This window comes from Salmo trutta, chromosome 18 (assembly GCF_901001165.1).
Source record: "Salmo trutta chromosome 18, fSalTru1.1, whole genome shotgun sequence".
NCBI lineage: Eukaryota > Metazoa > Chordata > Actinopteri > Salmoniformes > Salmonidae > Salmo > Salmo trutta.
In genome coordinates this window covers 40,835,819-40,857,920 of record NC_042974.1, presented here as the reverse complement: position 1 = coordinate 40,857,920, position 22,102 = coordinate 40,835,819, and positions in this window count along the sequence as shown.

Sequence of the window (22,102 nt, the reverse complement as noted above, 5' to 3'; positions counted from 1 at the left end):
GTAGTCAGGTGTTTTTACAGCAAGGTAATAATGTTCAGCAGTTGATGCTAATATATAGGCCTAAAAATGGATCCAGAAAAATAAGAAAAGCCTAGATTTGATACACTAATATGAAGTTACATTAATAAATGAATAAGCATAGAAAAAAATGGCTTAATCAACTGTAATGGCACAGAGACTATACATTGATGAGGGGTTGGGTTAAATGCGTAAGACACATTTCAGTTGAATGCATTCAGTTGTACAACTGACTAGTTATCCCCCTTTCCCTTTGATGTCACCTAAATGATCTCCCTAAAACGAATAGGGAGAAACTAAACCACTGAGCCAAAATTGGCGCCTCCAAACTGGGCTTTAATGGGCACCAAGCAGGCGTTGCCTACCCTTAGGACCTGAAGTACAACATGCATAACTATTAACTGACCATGTAAACTGCTGAAAAAAGTTTCATAAACCAAATGATTGTCTGAGAGTAGGCTAGACTTAGATGATGGTTTAACAAACACAGAAGCACACTAAGTGCACACTAAGTGCGCATATGCCTATCTTCTTGTAGGCCTATTACGTACAAAGTGACATTGGGGATTTTGTAACATTTACATTTTACATTTACGTCATTTAGCAGACGCTCTTATCCAGAGCGACTTACAAATTGGTGCATTCACCTTATGATATCCAGTGGAACAACCACTTTACAATAGTACATCTATATCTTTTTTTTTGGGGGGGGGCTACTAGGCTACTAGGGTAATTCTACAGCACAATAGCAACATAAATTTGGTGAATGCATAAAAGGGAACATACAAAGGCCTGATGTGCAAAACCGCAAAGGTCAATGAAAGTCCAATTAATTGGCTTTTTCAATGGGAGCTTTCAAATTATGCCTATAGTTTTTTCAGATAAAATATAATCTGTGTTCTCCTTGAGCAAATTACAACCCAGCTAGCACATTTGGTTCCTTCGAAGTTGTGGGAACATACGTTTTTGGTTTCCCATTGGTTCTGGGAAAAAGCCATGTGTTTCCTGACCAGTAAAACTGAACGTTTTTTTAAACGTTCTGAGAACAGAAGTGATAAATTCGTCTGTTCTGGGAACTTTCATTTTTAGGTTGCAGGGAGGTACTGAGAACGTTTTACTATGGTTCCCTAAAAGTTTTCCTGGGAGGTTTTATTAACGTTTGAAGGTAAGTAAATAGCATTCTGAGAACATGTTTCAATAAGACTGCCATCTTAGGTGAAGTGTTTTGAACTACAAGCACAGATAAGACACATTGCTTAAGCACTAATCATGCAAACACATTTATTTTTCATTGTGGCTCGGCATCATCGAGATTCAAACCTATGATATTCTGTTCTGCATCCAGAGAATTAGTCCACTGTGCTACCATGATGGAGCTAGCATGCCATGTATGTTTTTTTTTACTCATACAAAGCTGTTCGTTTTAGTTTATTCAAACAGACCCTATTTCAAAGGATACAAGCACTCATTTAGATCAGGTGCGGCCAATTAGTGTGTCTGGCCAACACACCTGAACACACTTAGCAAGATAGAGGATAGAGATAGTTTTGTAGATGGCATGAGGTAGGAATAAATACATTTAATTAGTGGAGTAGGGTGTTCATTTTATTTTATATCATTTTGAGATTAGTGAGTATAGGGTTAGATGGTAGGGTATTTATTTAGTACATTTTTCTTTTTCAAGTAAAGTATAAGGGATTTGTACTCCAGTCTAGTATGTGGCGGTAATGCAACAAATTGGATGCCAACCGCCGTTGTACCTCATAGAAGAAGAAGATCGTTTTGTTGATTCTGAGAAACGCAATGTACATGTATTTAAATATCAATCTTAGAACATTCTTAGAACGTTACAAGTGTTCTTGTTTTTTATGGAAAGTTTTCTTAACGTCCTCGTAACAATTTAAGAACATGACTTTAAATAGAACCATGAGGAAACCTATAGGAAACATTATGCTTAAGTACTGATATTCCCACAGAAGAACGTTGTTTCTTCACGTTCTCGGACAATTTGGGAACATTACTTTAAATAGAACTATGAGGAAATCTTTTGGAAACGTTAAGCTGAAGTACTGAAATTTTCACAGAATAATGTTTTTTTTTGGGGGGGGGAGATTCACTTTAATATTGCAGATTGTCTGCATCATTTCCAATCTCCCATATATATTTTTGTTTATGTATATATATTTTACTATAGTTATCTTTTGTTTGTATTTAGTCCCATCCTTCAGCTTCACTCAACCCCTCCCATCTATCTCCTAACACCATTCAGATTCTATTTGCCATATATTTTTCAACTGTACTGTGATGTTTCACAAAAGTTCTGAACCTTTCTATTCTCATAGATTCTACATATTGTAAATTAAAGATCAGTATTTTTTCTAAGAGTATGATTATATCATTGATCTATTGACTATGACTTTTTAAATCACCCAGCAGTGCTATTTGCAGTGTTAGCTCAATGTAAATATTGCAATTCAAATCAAATCGTATTTGTCATATGCGCCGAATACAATAGGTGTAGACCTTACAGTGAAATGCTTACTTACAAGCACTTAACCAACAATGCTTTAAGAAGTTAAGAAAAACAATACAAATAAGTGTTAAGTAAAAAAATAGAAAATAAAAGAGTACTTAAACTGAAATTGCAATCAACTTTCTATGGCTTGTTTAAAAATAGCGATATTTTAGGGAAGATTTCATTTTCAAATAACCGAAGGTGAGAGGTTGTAATCTGAATAAAGGGAAAAAGGACATTCTTGAGCATGGGGTGAGACATTCTTACTAATCTACTAGAGAGCCAGTTCGGATTTAAGTATAACTGTTGTATGACTGAAGCTTTTAGTGAGAGGTCTAATGCTTTTAATATAGAATAATTTCTTCCCTCTGAATTCATATTAATTATATTAATAGGCCCATTTAATTTTTTCTGGCTTGCAGTTCCAAATAAAATTGAATCTTTTTTGCTTATATAATTAAAAAAACAAGTCGCTAGGTGTTGGCAAGGCCATAAGCAAATAGGTCAACTGGGATATGACTATAGCGTTAATCCGGGTGATTTTTGGACAAATGGACAGGTATTTTCCTTTCCACAGTAGCAAGATCTTATCTATATTTGCTAACTTTCTATACAAATGTATTGTAATGAGATAATTTCTTTCTTTTGGGATATGATTACCGAGCAAGTCCACTTCACCATCAGACCATTTTATTGGTAAACTACACTGTAATGTAAACGTTTTTTTTGTGATCCAATAAATTATATAGTACACTTATCCTAATTTGTTTGTAATCCAGAGAGGTTAGAAGAAGTATCTAGATCATCTATGACGCTGTAGAGGGATCCAAATTGTGGATTTAAAAGAAAACATGAATCATCAGTATACAATGACCCCTTTGTTTTTAAGCCCTGGATTTCTAGGCCCTTGATATTATTGTTGCATCTGATTTTAATGGCTAACATTTTGATGGCCATAATAAATAGATATGCCAATATTGGAGAATCTTGTTTAACTCGTCTTGACAGTTTAATACTTTCTGAGAATTAGCCGTTATTTACTATTTTACACTTAGGGTTACTATACATAACTTTAACCCATTGTATAAGAGATTCTCCAAAATTGAAATATTCCGGGCTTTTATATATAAATTCAAGTCAAGCCTTTTCAAAGTAATCTATGAATACGTATCAGGTTTGAAGGTAAGACCCAGATGCAGACTGTGTTGGAGTAACAATGTTTATTATGGCAACAGGGCAGGCAAACGTCAGGACAAGGCAGACAGGGGTCGATAACCAGAGTAGTGGGGCAAAGGTACAGGACGGCAGGCAGGCTCAGGGGCAGGCAGAGTGGTCAGGCAGGCGAGCCCAGAGATGGGACAGGCAAAGGTCAAAACCAGGAGGGCTAGAAAAAGAGAGACTGGGGAGAAGCAGGAGCTAAGATGAAAAACGCTGGTTGACTTAAGAACTGGCAACAGACAAACAGAGAACACAGGAATAAATACACAGGGGATAATGGGGAAGATGGGCGACACCTGGAGGGGGGTGGAGATATATCACAAAGACAGGTAAAACATATCAGGGTGTGACAAAACAAGGCCTGGTTTCCCAGATATTTCACAGTGTCCTATTATTTAGAGTACTTGCCTTATATTATCTCCAATGTATCATCGATGTAAAAAAAATCAGGATGAATAATATCCAACAATACCTTTTTAATTCTATGCGTTTTCTATGCATTTTGCTAGAATTTTGTAACACAGCGCTGAAGTGGGGCCTACAGTTTTTTGAATGGGCTGGATCTTTATATTTACCACTTGGGTCCTGTTTCATTAATAATGAAATCAGACCTTGTTGAGTATCTGATAATCTACAGTTTTTATAGGAGTGATTAAAACATGCTAATAGCGGCCCTTTGAGTACATCAAAAAAGGTTTGGTATACCTCAACTAGTATGCCATCCAGCCCTTGAGTTTTCCTGGACTTAAAAGCATTAATTGCATCAAGAAGTTCCTCCTCTGTAATTTGGCCTTCACATGAGTCTTGCTTTATAGCTGTTAATTTTAATAATAGAAAAAAATCCTTATAATTAACTTCGGTTGGTGGAGATGGAGGAGACTGAAAGTAAAACATATGCTTAAAGTACTTTGCTTCCTTTTTCAAAATATATTTTGGTGAATCATGGGTGACTAGTCATTTGTAACAAGTTTCAGTAAATTATTTTTGGTAGCATTTCTATGTTGAAGATTAAACAAAATGTTGGTGCATTTTTACCCAATATTCCATCCAGTTTGCTTAATTTTTATAATATATTACACTTGATTTTTCTTGAATAAGTTATTTTTGTTTTTCGTTGAATGTTTTCTGTGCCTCTATGGTACTGTTTTTATTGCTACCTATCTGTACTATTTGTCCCTCTATTTCTTTTCTTAATATGGATCATTTTTACTTACATTTCTTTTGTTTTAAAGATGAGTATTGAATTGCACGACCTCTAAAGGCACATTTAAAAGTGTCCCATACACTAAGGGGATCTGCTATATCTGTTATACATTCTTCTGTCCTGGTTAAAAACAGTTGCCCGGCCTCCCAAGTGGCGCAGCGTTCTAAGGATTGATCCTGGGCCTTATCACAACAGGTCGTGATCGGGAGTCCCATAGGGTGGCGCACAATTGGCCCAGCGTCCTCCGAGCTAGGGGAGGGTTTGGCCGGGGAGCTTTATTTGGCTCATCGCACTCTATCGACTCCTTGTGGCAGGCCGGGTGCCTGCAGGCTGACCTCGGATGTCAGGTTAACTGTGTTTCCTCCGACACAGTTTGGCGGGTCATGTTTCGGAGGATGCTTGACTCAGCTTTCGCCTCCCGAGCCCGTTTGGGAGTTGGAGCAATGAGACAAGATCGAAATTGGGGAGAAAAAGGGGAGAATTTGTTTTTTTTATTATAAAAAATATAAACAAGTTGTCATCCAATAGGCTTTGATTCAATTTCCAGTATCCTTGCCCACGTGGAAATTCTGTAAGACTAATGTAGATGCCAATTATTTGATGGTCCGACCACATTCTGTCCCATATCAACACTTTTTAAAAAACTTTTGGTGTCACAGAGAATGAGATAAGGAAGTAGTCAAGATGACTAGCTTGATTGAAGCTCTGCCATGATTATCTCACTAGGTCAGGATATCTAAGCCTCCATATATCCACTAGTTCCATTGTGTCCATGATTTTTGTGATTTCCTTAAGTGCATAAGGGTGATAGTTTGTAGTGTGATTTTCTTTACGGTCCATTGAGGTATTTAAAACGATATTATAATCTCCCACCATAATAATTGAGTCTTGTATTGCTTGTAGGCTTGATAAATTATTATATATATTTTCAAAGAAGCGTGAATCATCATTACTTGGACCGTATAGATTACAGAGCCACATCTGTTAATTGTCCAATAGTATATTTAAAATAATCCATCTACCTCTGTTTGAAAAGTTTGCACATTCAGATTATTGTTAATGAATATCATCACCCCTTTTGAATATCTTTGCCCATGGAAATTTCTTTACCCCGCAATTTGAGAACATTCCCAATGTCAAACCAGTTGGAGAATGTTCCTATAAATTCACCAACATTTTAACTAAATGTAACAATGTTTGAACTTTCAGGAAATGTTCTGTTAAAGTTATGAAATACCAAGAAAATTATGTTTTTTTGTGAAGTTCCTTAAAACCTGTTAGGGCTAGGGGGCAGTATTTGCACGGCCGGATAAAAAAACGTACCCGATTTAATCTGGTTACTACTCCTGCCCAGTAACTAGAATATGCATATAATTTTTGGCTTTGGATAGAAAACACCCTAAAGTTTCTAAAACTGTTTGAATGGTGTCTGTGAGTATAACAGAACTCATATGGCAGTCAAAACCCTGAGACAAATCCTGACAGGAAACTGAAATCTGATGTGTGGATATCACTTCAAACATTTGCCATTGAAACACACAGGGGCTTGCCATTCATTTAGCACTTCCTATGGCTTCCACTAGATGTCCCCAGTCTTTACAAAAAGTCTTTATCAAAATTGACTGAAAGAGAGGATGTTTACCTTGGTCACAGGAAATGGGCCATTACCATTGTGACGTCGGCGCCCATGGGTACTCTCCCTTTTCGAAACGTTTTGAAAGACAATGCAACCGTCCCAATGGAATATTATTGAAGCCCTGGTTGAAAAAGACCCTAAAGATTTATGTTATACAACGTTTGACATGTTTGAACGAACTTAAATATATTTTTTTTGCTCATTCCTGACGACAAGTCAGACGCATACGGTATATTTTCACTAGCCTTCGGAGCGCGCTAACACTATTGGGACATAAATTATTAACTTTTTTGAACAAAACTACATTTGTTATGGACCTGGGATTCCTAGAAGTGCCTTCTGATAAAGATAATCAAAGGTAAGGGATTATTTACAATAGTATTTTTGATGGTTGATCGTTCCAAGATGTATAGCCTAGACTATTTTTCTGGGCATACCACGTCGTTTATTGCAAAGTGTGATTTCCCAGTAAAGTTCTTTTTAAATCTGGCAAAGAGATGGCATTCAAGACATGTTAATCTATAAGTCTTTGAATGACAATATTACATTTTAACAATGTTTTCGAATAGTAATTTTGTAAATTGTAGCGCTAATAAACCGGAAGCATTTGAGGCAAAAGATTTTCTGAACGTCATGCGCCGATGTAAAATGCTGTTTTTATATATAAATATGAACTTTATCGAACAAAAAATACATGTGTTGTGTAACATGATGTCCTAGGAGTGTCATCTGATGAAGGTTGTCAAAGGTTAGTGCTGCATTTAGCTGTGTTTTGGGTATTTGTGATGCATGCTAGTTGCTTTGAAAATGGCTGTGTGATTATTTCTGGCTGGGTACTCTGCTGACATAATCTAATGTTTTGCTTTTGCTGTAAAGCCTTTTTGAAATCGGACAACGTGGTTCGATTCAGGAGAGGTGTATCTATAAAACGGTGTAAAATAGTCATATGTTTGAGAAATTGAAGTTATAGCATTTATGAGGTTTTGCATTTAGCGCGACGCGATTCCACTGGCTGTTGATTAGGGTGGGACGCAAGCGTTCCACTGGCCCAGAGAGGTTAAATGTGCTGAGAATGTTCCAAAGCAAAGTAAATATCATGTTCTTGTAAATTTTGGGAAGGTTGTATGCAAAATAAACACAGGAAAACAATGCTCTCACCAAGCGCTAATAAACATATGGATATTAGAATGAAATGTGCTAGCTGAAAAGCACGTTGAGAGAGAAAAAAATATAGTGCATATTGTCTGGGTAACCTACAGTTGAAGTCGGAAGTTTACATACACCTCAGCCAAATACATTTAAACTCTGTTTTTCACAATTCCTGACATTTAATCCTAGTAAAAATTCCTTGTTTTAGGTCAGTTAGGATCACCACTTTATTTTAAGAATGTGAAATGTGAGAATAATAGTAGAGAAAATGATTTATTTCAGCTTTTATTTCTTTCATCACATTCCCAATGGGTCAGAAGTTTACATACACTCAATTAGTATTTGGTAGCATTACCTTTAAATTGTTTAACTTGTATCAAACGTTTCAGGTAGCCTTCTACAAGCTTCCCACAATACGTTTAATTTTGGCCCATTCGTCCTGACAGAGCTGGTGTAACTGAGTCAGGTTTGTAGGCCTCCTTCCTTCCTTCCAAAATACATTCATCGCACCAAAGTACATTCATCAGAACGCATCTCCTTCCTGAGTGGTATGACAGCTGCATGGTCCTTTGGTGTTTATACTTGCGTACTATTGTTTGTACAGATGAATGTGGTACCTTCAGGCGTTTGGAAATTGCTGAACCAGACTTGTGGAGGTCTCCAATTTTTATTGGCTGATTTCTTTTGATTTTCCCATGCTGTCAAGCAAAGAGGCACTGCGTTTGAAGGTAGGCCTTGAAATACATCCAAAGGTACACCTCCAATTGACTCAAACGATGTCAATTGCCCATCAGAAGCTTTTAAAGCCATGACATCATTTACCAAGCTGTTTAAAGGCACAGTCAACATTTTAGTCATTTAGCAGACGCTCTTATCCAGAGCGACTTACAGTAGTGAATGCATGCATTATATACTTTTCGTTCTCTGTACTGGTCCCCCGTGGGAATCGAACCCACAACCCTGGCGTTGCAAACACCATGCTCTACCAACTGAGCCACACGGGACCACTTAGTGTATGTAAACTTAGTGTATGTAAACTTCTGACCCACTGGAATTGTAATACAGTGAATTATAAGTGAAATAATCTGTCTGTAAACAATTGTTGGAAAAATGACTTGTGTCATGCACAAAGTAGATATCCTAACTGACTTGCCAAACCTATAGTTTGTTAACAAGAAATTTGTGGAGTGGTTGAAAAACGAGTTTTAATGACTCCAACCTAAGTGTATGTAAACTTCCGACTTCAACTGCATATAATTTGATGACTTCGCTATTTTAACCAACCTTATGAAGGTGAGCAACATCAATCTGGGATTTACGAAATGCCTCAATTAATATTTACTATTAATTTAGCAAATTAATGTCAGAATGATATGGGCTAGTCCTGGTCATATAAACGAGCAGGCGTTCACTTAATTAACGTGCTTCTTCATGGCACCGGCTAAAATCTTTCGTTCCAGCAGTGCTTAGGAGAAAATTGGTTAAAGTAAAGAATTAGCCTCTATAAGCCTACTGGTATTTGACAAACCTTGAAGGAGAAAAAAAGCACTGAATCAAAGATAATTACAAAATGCAACCAGCCTGGACAACGTTGATCAGAGTGAGTCCTGCCAAATGCACTTGCACGCTATAGAACACATGCACATTTGTTGGCGGGAATTCTGACTGGAATCTCAACACACTCAGCATATTCTTTACTGCTGTCCTGGCTAACCTCATGTTTAATAAATCATTTAAAAGATCATATAGATATTAATTTCTTCCGATAAATATATGAGTTTGGATACTCTTTTAAAACAAATTCTATGTACCTAACAGCAAATATCAGAGAAAACACCACAATCTCAAGAGCGTGAGCTGCCAGCCAGAATTGTCTTTTTAGCTAGCAAGCTACTTAACAGTTTGCTAGCTGTTATTGATGCAATGTTAGCTAAATTAGTCTATTTTTCATTTTCAATTGACTGTTTTGGGGAATTGGGATGCCTAAAGAGCATAACTGGTTGGGTCTGTCCTGAAGTATTTTCTATTCTGTTTCAATGTTATTTCCATCAAGGTGGCTATTGCCAGATGTCAAAACAAGATCAAGTCATTGACAGAAATATTTGAAATGTGTCTCCAAGCAACTTGATGAAAAGGTATATCTGCTGTTATCATTATGTGTGTGAAAGAGCAAACCTTAAAATTATTAAAGCAGGGTGTGACAATATTGTTAAAGTGACAGAGATAATAACAGACACTTCATTGAGCAGTGAATGCACAGAGTTGTACAGTGAATAGTCAAATAGCTACATGAATTACAGTGTGTTGACAGATGAAGTGCAGTATTGACTCACTTTTAAGAGGTGATCTGTTGTATGATTAAAACCCTTAATCTAGTAGAGGGGCTTCATCAGAGACTGAATGGATCAATTGCAAGTGGCGCTACAAAATCAATTCCTAGTTTCCGCCGGATTACATTAGTATTATTGTAAGAAACCTTTTAACACGCTTGAATTATATGCGGAAGATAGATTCATCAGCCTTTCATAATGTTGAGCTCTTCCTGTACATGTCAAAAAGGAACATAACAAGATTGGCAATTACAGGGGTCAAATTCAAAGGTTCATTCATTGAGATAAAATGCAATAAGAGATGAATTATAGGCTGCTGCTGAATATCACATATACCTTGAGTCAATAAGCTCCATATTTATTTATGATTAGGCTAAATTGAGCAGCTGTAACAGCATACATTTTTTCACTAGATATCAACCTGCTTAATCATGTCAACAAATGCAATGATAAGGGCAAGATACATTTCAGCCTGCATACTAGTTTGTGACTGTCACGACTTCCGCCGAAGTCGGTCCCTCTCCTTGTTCGGGTCGCGTTCGGCGTTCGACGTCACCGGCCTTCTAGCCATCGCCGATCCACTTTTCATTTTCCATTTGTTTTGTCTTTGTCTTACACACCTGGTTTCAATCCTCCAATTACTTGTTCATTACTTAACCCTCTGTTCCCCCATGTTTGTTTGTGAGTAATTGTTTGTCTTGTATACGGTCTGTTATTGTGGGCTCGGTATATTGTGTTGTAATTGTGATTACTTGAGTAAATACGTTGATTACTCATATCTGCTGTCCTGCGCCTGACTCTCTACACCAGCTACACACAGGCCGATTACAGAATTACTCACCTGTCAAATGGAGTCAGCAGGAGCAGACGCCCTGCCTGTGGTGGTAGAGGAGCGCGTCCAGCAGCACGCAACCATGTGCCAACATCTGGGCACCGCAATGGATTGCGTGCTGCAGACGATGGATCGTTGGGAGAGAGAAGGAGGTCTTCCAGCGCCTCCACCAGCCCCACTACAGCAGGCCCCACTGTCCACCCCTCCTTCACCCAGTCCCAGCGGGATTCGACTCGCGCTCCCGAGGGAGTATGATGGGACGGCTGCCGGATGGCAGGGGTTCCTACTCCAGCTGGAACTCTACCTGGTGACCGTCCACCCGGCTCCTTTGGAACGTGAGAGCGTGTCCGCTCTTGTCTCCTGCCTCTCAGGCAAAGCCCTGGAGTGGGCCAACGCCGTATGGAGTGAAGGAGATGCAGAGTTCGGCGGTCGACGTCACCGGCCTTCCAGCCATTGCTGATCCACTTTTCATTTTCCATTTGTTTTGTCTTTGTCTTACACACCTGGTTTCAATCCCCCAATTACTTGTTCATTATTTAACCCTCTGTTCCCCCATGTTTGTTTGTGTAATTGTTTGTCTTGTACACAGTCCGTTATTGTGGGATCGGTATATTGTGTTGTAATTGTGATTACTTGAGTAAATACGTTGATTCTGCTGTCCTGCGCCTGACTCTCTACACCAGCTACACACAGGCCGATTACAGTGACCTTTTACTGCAAGTTTGTTTCTGGGAGATACACTTCCACTGGAAATCATGTTCTATTGTGGAGCTGGCTAAAACTATGTGCATGATTTTTCAGGTATGACTAAGTGTTTTCAGCACACTATCATAATGAAACAGCTCAAATGTTGTGCCTTTTGTTCCATAGCCTATGACACTTGCTGAAAAAATTGCTAGCTGGAGCTTGTCTGAGCGGTCGCCTGTGAATGCCCTCACCCGCTAGTACTTAATGCTGATTGTTAAGGTACTGACTCACTACAGTCTGTCCGGAGTTTTATCATCTTTTGGTCACACACACACACACACACACACACACACACACACACACACACACACACACACACACACACACACACACACACACACACACACACACACACACACACACACACACACACACACACACACACCATAGAGGTCATCTTTGTGGTTCTAAAAAGGAAATATAAATAATATTTACATTGGTAATGCAGCTATACAACTGGAACTGTACATAGCCTAGATAGCATAGCATTAGAGGAACATTGGCCTATTCACACATTAGTACAAACAAGATGTAAACATCTCAGCAGAGAGAGAGGCTAATTGCTGCTGCTAGTCACAATTTATGGCCAAGCTGTCTAGAATCTTCTACTAACTTACTAACTTTAGCTGGTGTATAACACACTCTCTTCCAGTAATAGTAAAATTAACCTCATACTCAGAATATACTCATTCCCAGTGGGTCAGAAGTTTACATACACTCAATTAGTATTTGGTAGCATTGCCTTTAAATTGCTTAACTTGTGTCAAACGTTTCGGGTAGCCTTCCACAAGCTTCACACAGTAAGTTGGGTGAATTTTGGCCCATTCCTCCTGGCAGAGCTGGTGTAACTGAGTCAGGTTTGTAGGCTTCCTTGCTCGCACACGCTTTTTCAGTTCTGCCCATACATTTCTATAAAATTGAGGTCAGGGCTTTGTGATGGCCACTCCAATACCTTGACTTTGTTGTCCTTAAGCCATTTTGCAACAACATTGGAAGTATGCTTGGGGTCATTGTCCATTTGGAAGACCCATTTGCGACCAAGCTATATCTTCCTGACTGATGTCTTGAGATGTTGCTTCAATATATCCACATAATTTTCCTCCCTCATGATGCCATCTATTTAGTGAAGTGCACCAGTCCCTCCTGCAGCAATGCACCCCCACAACATGATGCTGCCACCTCCGTGCTTCACGGTTGAGATGGTGTTCTTCGGCTTGCAATCCTCCCCCTTTTTCCTCAAAACATAACGATGAACATTATGACCAAACAGTTCTATTTTTGTTTCATCAGACCAGAGGACATTTCTACAAAAAGTACGATATTTTGTCCCCATGTGCAGTTGCAAGCCGTAGTCTGGCTTTTTTTATGGCAGATTTGGAGCAGTGGCTTCTTCCTTGCTGAGCAGAAGCTTATCAGAAGCTATCAGGCAACAGGGTGCCATGTGAGGCTGGGGGCTGGCTTTGGATCTGACAGGAAAACTGGCTCTGGACCTGTCAGGGAAACTGACTCTGGACCTGCCAGGGAGAACGAATGAGAGCTAGGATAGCGGTAGAGCTCTGAGCCTACTGCAGGAATAGGTAACTCTGAGCCTAGTGGAGTAGGAGTCCGATAACCCACATGGGCTAGGGATCGAGGGCCGACTAGGGCTGGAGACAGCGGACCTAGTACAGCTGTGGGCTGAGGATCTGGTGCTAGGGACTGAGGGCCTATTGCAAGTAGCTTGTGGCCTAGCATGGCAGGAGGCTGAAAGCCTGGTGGGCTAGGGAGCTGCAGGCTGAATAGGTCTGGAGACAGAAAGCCTTGTGCAGCTAACTTTGGGCTTAGTAGGGCAGGAGGCTCTAAACCTGGCATGCTAGGCAACTGCCTACCAACTAAGGCAGGGTGCTGACAACTCAGCAGGGCAGGAGACTACAAACCATTAAACAGGGCGGCTAACTTAGAGTCCCCTGCCATGCTAGACCCAAAGACTGGACACTTTACACCTGCCAAGTAGGCAGGAAACTGAAACTCTGATCCTACCGGGAGAGAAGAGAACTCTGACCCTACCAGGAAGGAAGGGAGCTCTGACAGTACTGGGAGGGAAGGGAACTCTGACCCTACCAGGAAGGAAGGGAACTCTAACCCTAGCACGGGGGCAGGAAACTCTGACTCTGACCCTACCATGGAGGCAGGCAACTCTGTCCCTACCATGGTGGCAGGGAAGGGGGGACATCAGGGGTGACTCCTGAAGGGTCACCGGTGGCATGTCTGGCCGGTACCATGAGGCGAGGTCTGGAAGGTCTGGAGGTAGCAGCACCCTCGTGCTGGAACTAGCACGGTGCTGGCAGGCGTGGTTTGAGAGGCCCCTACGTCCTGGCTGCACTTGACATCTGCAGTAGCTACAGGCTGTGGCTTCATCCTAGGAGCAGGCGAAGAATCCACTGCTGGCTTGGGCTCCAGGCCAGGAGCGGGAAAGGCAGGTGGAGCCTTTGTGGTTGAACGTTCCAGTACAGTCTAAAAAACGGTCCCCAACTAAACTTTACGTCCTCATTGGCTGAAGAGGATAACCACTCTGAGCTTGGGTGGGAGGGGCCTAAGTCCAAACGTCCACTTTTGCACACCGATTGGCTGAAACCAGGAGTCTGTGATAGACAGCTGAGAAGGGGAGAAATCACCCTAACTGGACTCTGGGGAAAATCACGTGCACAGGTATTGCCTTTTTTTACACTTGCCTTTCCCAATCATCAATTTGTTGTCATCCAGGCAGTGACCTTGTCTGAATACACATGCTTACGTCCTAAATAGTAGGTTGTTTGAGTATGATGGGAAAAAAGGGAAGTTTAATAGTATGCAACATTTTGAAAATCAAGTATACTTTCATTAAATGCCCGGATGTCATACTAATTTCGGCTTTGACAACAGCTGATCAATTAGATATGGGGATGTGCTACAGAAATCAACAAATAGCGGGAAACAACGCAAATAGAATGTTTTATAGAATGTGCATTTTCTAAAATCTATTATGGTTTAAATTCCAGAATATTTTACTAACTTCGACCCTTCATGCAGTAAAATTTGATGCAAACTGTTCCACAATGCATTGGAAGAGGTGGGCTGGGAGTGATAGGCCCTAGTTCTCTGCAGATCCTCTCAAGCTCTGTCAGGTTAGATGGGGAGTGTCGCTGCACAGCTATTTTCAGGTTTCTCCAGAGATGTTTTGGTTCAAGTCCAGGTTCTGGCTGGGCCACTCAAGGACATTGAGAATTGTCCCGAAGCAACTCCTGCATTATCTTGGCTGTGTGCTTAGGGCCATTGTCCTGTTGGAATGTGAACCTTCACCCCAATCTGAGGTCCTGGGCGCTCTAGAGCAGGTTTTCATCAAGGATCTCTCTGTACTTTGCTCCGTTCATCTTTCCTCAATCCTGACTAGTCTCCCAGTCCCTGCCGCCGAAAAACATCCCCACAGCATGACGCTGCCACCACCATGCTTGACCGTAGGGATGGTGCCAGTTTTCCTGCAGACGCAATGCTTGGCATTCAGGCCAAAGAGTTCCATCTTGGTTTCATCAATCCAGAAAATCTTGTTTCTCATGGTCTGAGAGTCCTTTAGGTGCCTTTTGGCACGAGGGTTGTCATGTGCCTTTTACTGAGGAGTGGCTTCCGTCTGGCCGCTTTTCCATAAAGGCCTGATTAGTGGAGTGCTGCAGAGATGGTTGTCCTTCTGGAAGTTTCTCCCATCTCCACAGAGGAACTCTGGAGCTCTGTCAGAGTGAGCATCGGGTTTTTGGTCACCTCCCTGACCAAGGCCCTTCTCCCCCTATTGCTCAGTTTGGCCGGGCGGCCAGCTCTTGGAAAAGTCTTGGTGGTTCCAAACTTCTTTAATTAAAAAATTATGGAGGCCACTGTGATCTTGGCAACCTTCAATGCTTCAGACATTTTTTGGTACCCTTCCCCAGATCTGTGCCTTGACACAATCCTGTCTCGTAGCTTTATGGACAATTCTTTCGACCTCATGTCCTGTTTTTTTGCTCTGACATGCACTGTCAACTGTGGGACCTTATATAGACAGATGTATGCCTTTCCAAATCATGTCCAATCAATTTAATTTACCACAGGTGGACTCCAATCAAGTTGTAGAAACGTCTCAAGGATGAACAATGGGAACAGGATGCATCTGAGGTCAATTTCGAGTCTCAGAGTAAAGGGTCTGAATACTTATGTAAGTAAGGTATTTCTGTTTTTTATATTTAATACATTTGCAAAATATTCAATAAACCTGTCGGGTATTTTGTGTAGATTGATAAGGAACTGTTTTTATTTAATCTAATTTAGAATAAGGCTGTAACGTAACAAAATGTGGGAAAAGGGAAGGGGTCTGAATACAGTATGTTGAAATGAAATGATTTGTTTCTGTCTTTAGTCCTTTTTAAATGTGGTCGATGGGCTATATGGGCAACGGTATTTTGCTTATGTAATAGTCTGCCTATAACCAGCCTGGGTAGGCCTATAACTCCATTCCTATTCTATTCAGTGTTTAGAGAAATTGGAAATGAGCTATTATCAGGCTGATTAATGCAATGCGTGTTTTGAAATTTGAAAAATTCATCTGAACTCAGCCCCGCCCCACCTACCCAGCCAGTCAGGAGCCACTACTGCGTTGCAACCGTGGCATACTGCATACTTTTTACTAAACGATACGTGTTAAATAGTATGCGACGATGAGTATATAGTATGCAGTTTAAGTATGTAGTACGCTAGTATGGGTATTCGGACACTGCCACAGTACTTTCAAGCTCTCTTTAACTGTTCCCCCTCACAAAGGTTAAATGCTTTATTTTTATCTTTTTACTTTTTTAACGCTCATAGGAACCAATTGTCCTGAATACCATGCCTTTTAGACAGTACATTTTTATGCTTTCCACAAGCACAATTAACCTTCATAATGTCTTATATCATTTGAAGCCAGGTAGTATGTAATTACCTGAATGGTACCATTTGCCTTTCATGGGAGACTGTGTTTGAGAGCCAAACCCAATCTGAGAAAGTTACCTTTAAACAAAGGTAAATGAGCCACTGTTTCTGTTAATATGTGAAGTTTGTTAATTTTATTTTCCATTGGGTATGGCTAGCTTATGAATTAATCATTTATTTACATTATATAACCTGATGCTACACTAGCCATGCACTGTTCTGGCCAACCCTGAGGCTTTATGGTGACCCCTTGTACTGTATTTTCCTTCCTGTCTAAGAGATGTAGTCCATGTAAGCAGAAAAGAGATGTCTCCATTTGGAGTGACAAGGACTGGAACGTATTATGAGAGGTACATATTTGATCCAGATCTGCTGTCAGGTAAATATTTGAAGGCCATGCCACCAGATAAAGCAAACAATCTGAAAGACAACGTACTGTAGAAAATGTGCAGACGGTTCGATCCCAGGCTGTGTCGCAGCCGGCCACGACCGGGAGACCCATGAGACGGCGCACAATTGGCCCAGCGTCATCTGGGTTAGGGGAGGGTTTGGCCGGCCGTGTTGATCTTGTCCCATCGCGCTCTAGCGACTCCTGTCGGGGGCCCGGGCGCAATGCACGCTGACACGGTCGCCAGGTGTACGGTGTTTCCTCTGACACATTGGTGCGGCTGGCTTCCGGGTTAAGCGAGCATTGTGTCAAGAAGCAGTGCTGCTTGGCGGGGTCGTGTTTCGGAGGACGCATGGCTCTCGACCTTCGCCTCTCCCGAGTCCGTACGGGAGTTGCAGCTATGGGACAAGACTGTAACTACCAATTGGATATCACGACAATGGGGAGTAAACGGGGTAAAAAAATATAAAAAAGAATAAAATGCAGACTGAATTCAATCTATCCCCTTTCTTATTAAGGGACACACTGACAGGTATGTGTAATGTTGTTAATCACTGTTTATTTTAGACCTGGAGAGCCAGCTGAATAAAGCTTAATCAATGACAATGTCACTGAGAGCAGAGATTCTGATGGTCAGCCAGAAGCCCCTCACAGAAAGCACTTGCTTAAGGTAATCAACTGCACATCAAAACTGGCCAGCTGTACCCATGAGAGACATATAAAGATCCCTGAAGATTCCAGTGCCTTGCTTGGAACCTCACTGACTATACATTGCGTGTATAGCGTTTGCATGAGGAGAGTGGTCCATTACTGCTAAATCAAGGCTTATCCTGGGGTGTGTATGGAGTCAGAACTTAGATCACAAATGTGCTTGGAAGCATATACAATAAATATGTGAGGACTGTGTTTTACAGATATACCCAGGATCATATCAGCAATGCTGACAGAACAGCAAGGCTCTGGGTATTTGGTGTGTGAGTCATAAATTGTTGCACATGTATTGTCTTCCTGTCTCATTTTGTTAATGGTTCTGTTTGAGAAGCGTTGAATGAACATGCACCCAACCTGCCTCTCAGACACTCTTCAGACCAGGATGTGTAAATAAAGCAGCATTACTCCAATCCCATTAATTAAGACTTTGATATGTTGCCCGTATTATTCGGTCAAAAGAAGAACAAGCTCCGATTCACATGTGAAGAGGTTAATGAAAAGGATGGATTGCTACAGAATCTGTCCCAGGGAGGCAGTGTTTGCCTCCCCCTGCTTTTAAATCATACGTGGGGTAAGCATGTTCTGTTCCTCTGTCCCCACAAATCTCCTTCATTACTGACAGCCTGATTAGTCCACAGGATGTGCTGAGGATGGGGGTTTGGGGGAAGCTGCACTCACTGTTATGATAATTCCTCCTGGGGGTGTTCATTAATCATTCTTCAAACGCTGGTCCAAACGGAGTTTTTACTCACCTATTGATTGTTTGAAATTGAATGCATGTCAATTTAATGAGTGCTGTCTTTTAAAAGTGTAGGTGTGCAAGCCAATCTCTATTTCCAATATGCTGGCACGGTCAACATTTGGTTGTAGTATTGGTCAGACAATTTTTTATGTTAAATTTAATGTGCATGTGTAATGAGAAACTAGCTTTTCATGGGCTTAACATTCGAAACGTGTCTTAGACTAAAAAAGGAGCTGGAGATGCACAAAGAAGGAGAGATGAAGCTGCTGTGAGAAGCCCTAAGCTTTGAATCCTGTTCCTGCAATCGGTAATCACGTCTGAGATATTCGAATCTATGAGCCTCAAATTAAGTCAATTGCTTTCATTGTAACAGGCCATTTTTTTTATTGCAGAAACTGTCTCAGAAGAGTCCCCATTACTCATGGAATTTCACACAGTGTCCAAATACCAGCAAAGCCTTACAAACCTTTAGACAAATCAAAAAAACATAATTCTTGTGTATTTTACTATTTTTCTATTTGAAAATATTCACAGTACTTCACAGTTCTCGTCAAAGTACTTATTTTGTGTTTACTGTCAGCTCATTGAAGGTCTTGGCTTTACCCACTAAACATGTTGTTACCAAGACATGGTAGGATTTTAGCCATAGATTAAGTATTGAGACGGGATGATATTTTTTGTGTGATAGAGAGGACAAGAGCAAATCCCATGCATTTGTTTTACCAACCTGTGTTAATTCTTTACCCCTGAAAATGATTGGAAACTGACCTCTAGTGGAAATTATTGTAGTTGCAGTATCATATTGTACAGTAAATCTGACTGAACTGGGCTGTACATTAAATATCTTTATATGCACAATGAAAATAATGAGAAAGAAGCAACATATCAGTTAGAATCAGAGAACAGGAATAACCAAAAACATATTCAGTAGAGTTACTGTACTCCACTGTAAGGTGGACTTTTATGTTTGTTTTTCCATGAAAATACAAATTAATCAGTTGATGGTTTAGGCCTAAATTATGGAAGCTACTCTGAAAATATAGTTTACCAAGCTACCAATTACTGGAAGAAGTTAAGCTACACTAAAGATACCCTTAAGGAAAATATAGTTTCCTTAACTAAAGTTACTTTGAAAAAGCAGTTCACCCCATTCAAACTACTTTGTGATAAATTATCATATCCAAATCTGAAATGTCATAGACAAAAAATTACAGGAACAGATCACTCTGGAGTCAGATGTTAACAGAATGTGTAATTCTTGCCTACTTCACATATATTTTATTTTTGCAAAAAAAGTAGGGTGTAGCTTCCAGTGGTTAGCTACACCGCTAAATGGCAAAAGAAAGTAATTAACTACTGAAATCATGACCTAGGTTTGACTTTAGTTCAACTACAACCAAGCTACTGCAAAATGTAGTAAAACTACTAGTTGAACTACATGTAGATCACTACTCTCCAACACTGAGTGTACATGTATATGTTTTTGATTTGATGTTGGTTAATGGTCTCTGTTTCCAGTTGCAGAAGCAGTTTTCAACTTCAAAGTAGCCAGATCAGAGGAATGAATTACTAATGTCAGTGATATTCCTTGAGGTTTCTTATTTTGAATTTATAGGAAATATAGTAGGAGTTACTTTTACACCTACAAAATGGTATGGTATTAAATGGTCAAAAATGTCCCTAAAGAGCGAAGTCCATTAAAACTGTAAAATGTTTGCATAGGTTGCTAGTTGTATTTTTTGCTGCCCTCTAGAGGCCATTTGACACCACACATGGTGGCAAACCAGACAACGATGCTCTTGTTCAACTATACTGAACAAAAATATAAACGCAACATGGAACAGTCAATTTAAATAAATCAATTAGGCCTTCATCTATGGATTTCACATGACTGGGCAGGGGCGCAGCCACTGGTGGTCTTGAGAGGGTATAGACCTAACCACTTGGGAGCCAGGCCCACCCACTGAAGACAGAATGACTTTTTCCCCACATAAGGGCTTTATTACAGACAAAAATTCTCCTCAGTTTCATCAGCTGTCTGGGTGACTGATATCAGACGATCCCACAGGTAAAGAAGCGGGATATGGCAAATAGAACTCAAAATTGGATGGTCTTCAGAGATAGATGGGAGGGGTTGAGGGTAGCTGAAGAATGGGACTAAAAACAAACTAAAGACAACTATTGTAAAATAGACTGTGTCTGTAAAATGTATATAGTATATAGTATGTATAAGCTGGAAGTAGAAGCCAACAGTAAGTGTTGTTGTCCAGTAGTTTACTCCAATTAGGTGAGGGGTTATGGGGAAAATAATAAAGGAAAATATATTACAAAATATATATTTTATATACAGTATCTGTTTAAGAAGAAAATGTATGGGGGATTGGAAATGATGAAGACAACTACATTGATGAAAGCCACAATCTATCCGCAATATTAAAGTTGACCTTCCCATAATAAAAAATAATACAATTTAAAAAGCATTGTGCACAACATTTTAGAGAAATACGTTTTTTTTGTGTGTATGGAACATTTCTGAGATCTTTAATTTCAGCCCCTGAAAACATGTTGCATTGCTTTTTTTGTTCAGTATAGTACTGTAGTACCAACACAATGACTCGTTTATATAATTGACGATTATGGGATCCAACATACACTACAAGTATGTGGACACCTGCTCGTCAAACATCTCATTCCAAAATCATGGGCATTAATATGGAGTTGGTCCCCCCTTTGCTGCTACAACATCCTCCACTCTTCTGGGAAGGCTTTCCACTAGATGATGGAACATTGCTGCAGAGACTTGCTTCCATTAAGCCACAAGAGCATTAGTGAGGTCATGCACTGATGTTGGGTGATTAGGCCTGGCAGCCGGTGTTCCAATTCATCCCAAAGGTGTTCAATGGGGTTGAGGTCAGGTCTCTGTGCAGGCCAGTCAAGTTCTTCCACACCGATCTTGACAAACCATTTCTGTATGGACCTCGCTTTGTGCACGGGGGCATTGTTAAGCTGAAACAGGAAAGGGCCTTCGCTAAACTGTTGCCACAAAGTTGGACATATAGAGTTGTCTAGAATATTATTGTGTGCTGTAGCGTTAAGATTTCCCTCCACTGGAACTAAGGGGCCTAGCCAAAACCATGGAAAACAGCCCCATACCATTATTCCTCCTCCACCAAACTTTACAGTTGGCACTATATACTGGGGCAGGTTGCATCCTCCTGGCATCCGCCAAACCCAGATTAGTCCGTCGGACTGCCAGATAAGGAAGCGTAATTCATCACTACAGAGAACGCGCTTCCACTGCTCCAGAGTCCAATGGTGGCAAGCTTTACACCACTCCAGCCGATGCTTGCCATTACGCTTGGTGATCTGAGACTTGTGTGCAGCTGCTCGGCCATGGAAACCCATTTCATGAAGCTATCGACGAACAGTTATTGTGCTGACATTGCTTCCAGAGGCAGTTTGGAACTCGGTAGTGAGTGTTGCAACCGAGGACAGACGATTTTTACATGCTACGCGCTTCAGTACTCGGCGGTCCCGTTCTGTGAGCTTGTGTGGCCTACCACTTTGCGGCTGAGCCGTTGTTGCTGCTAGATGTTTCCACATCACAATAACAGCACATGCAGTTGACAGGGGCAGCTCTAGCAGGGCAGAAATTTTACAAA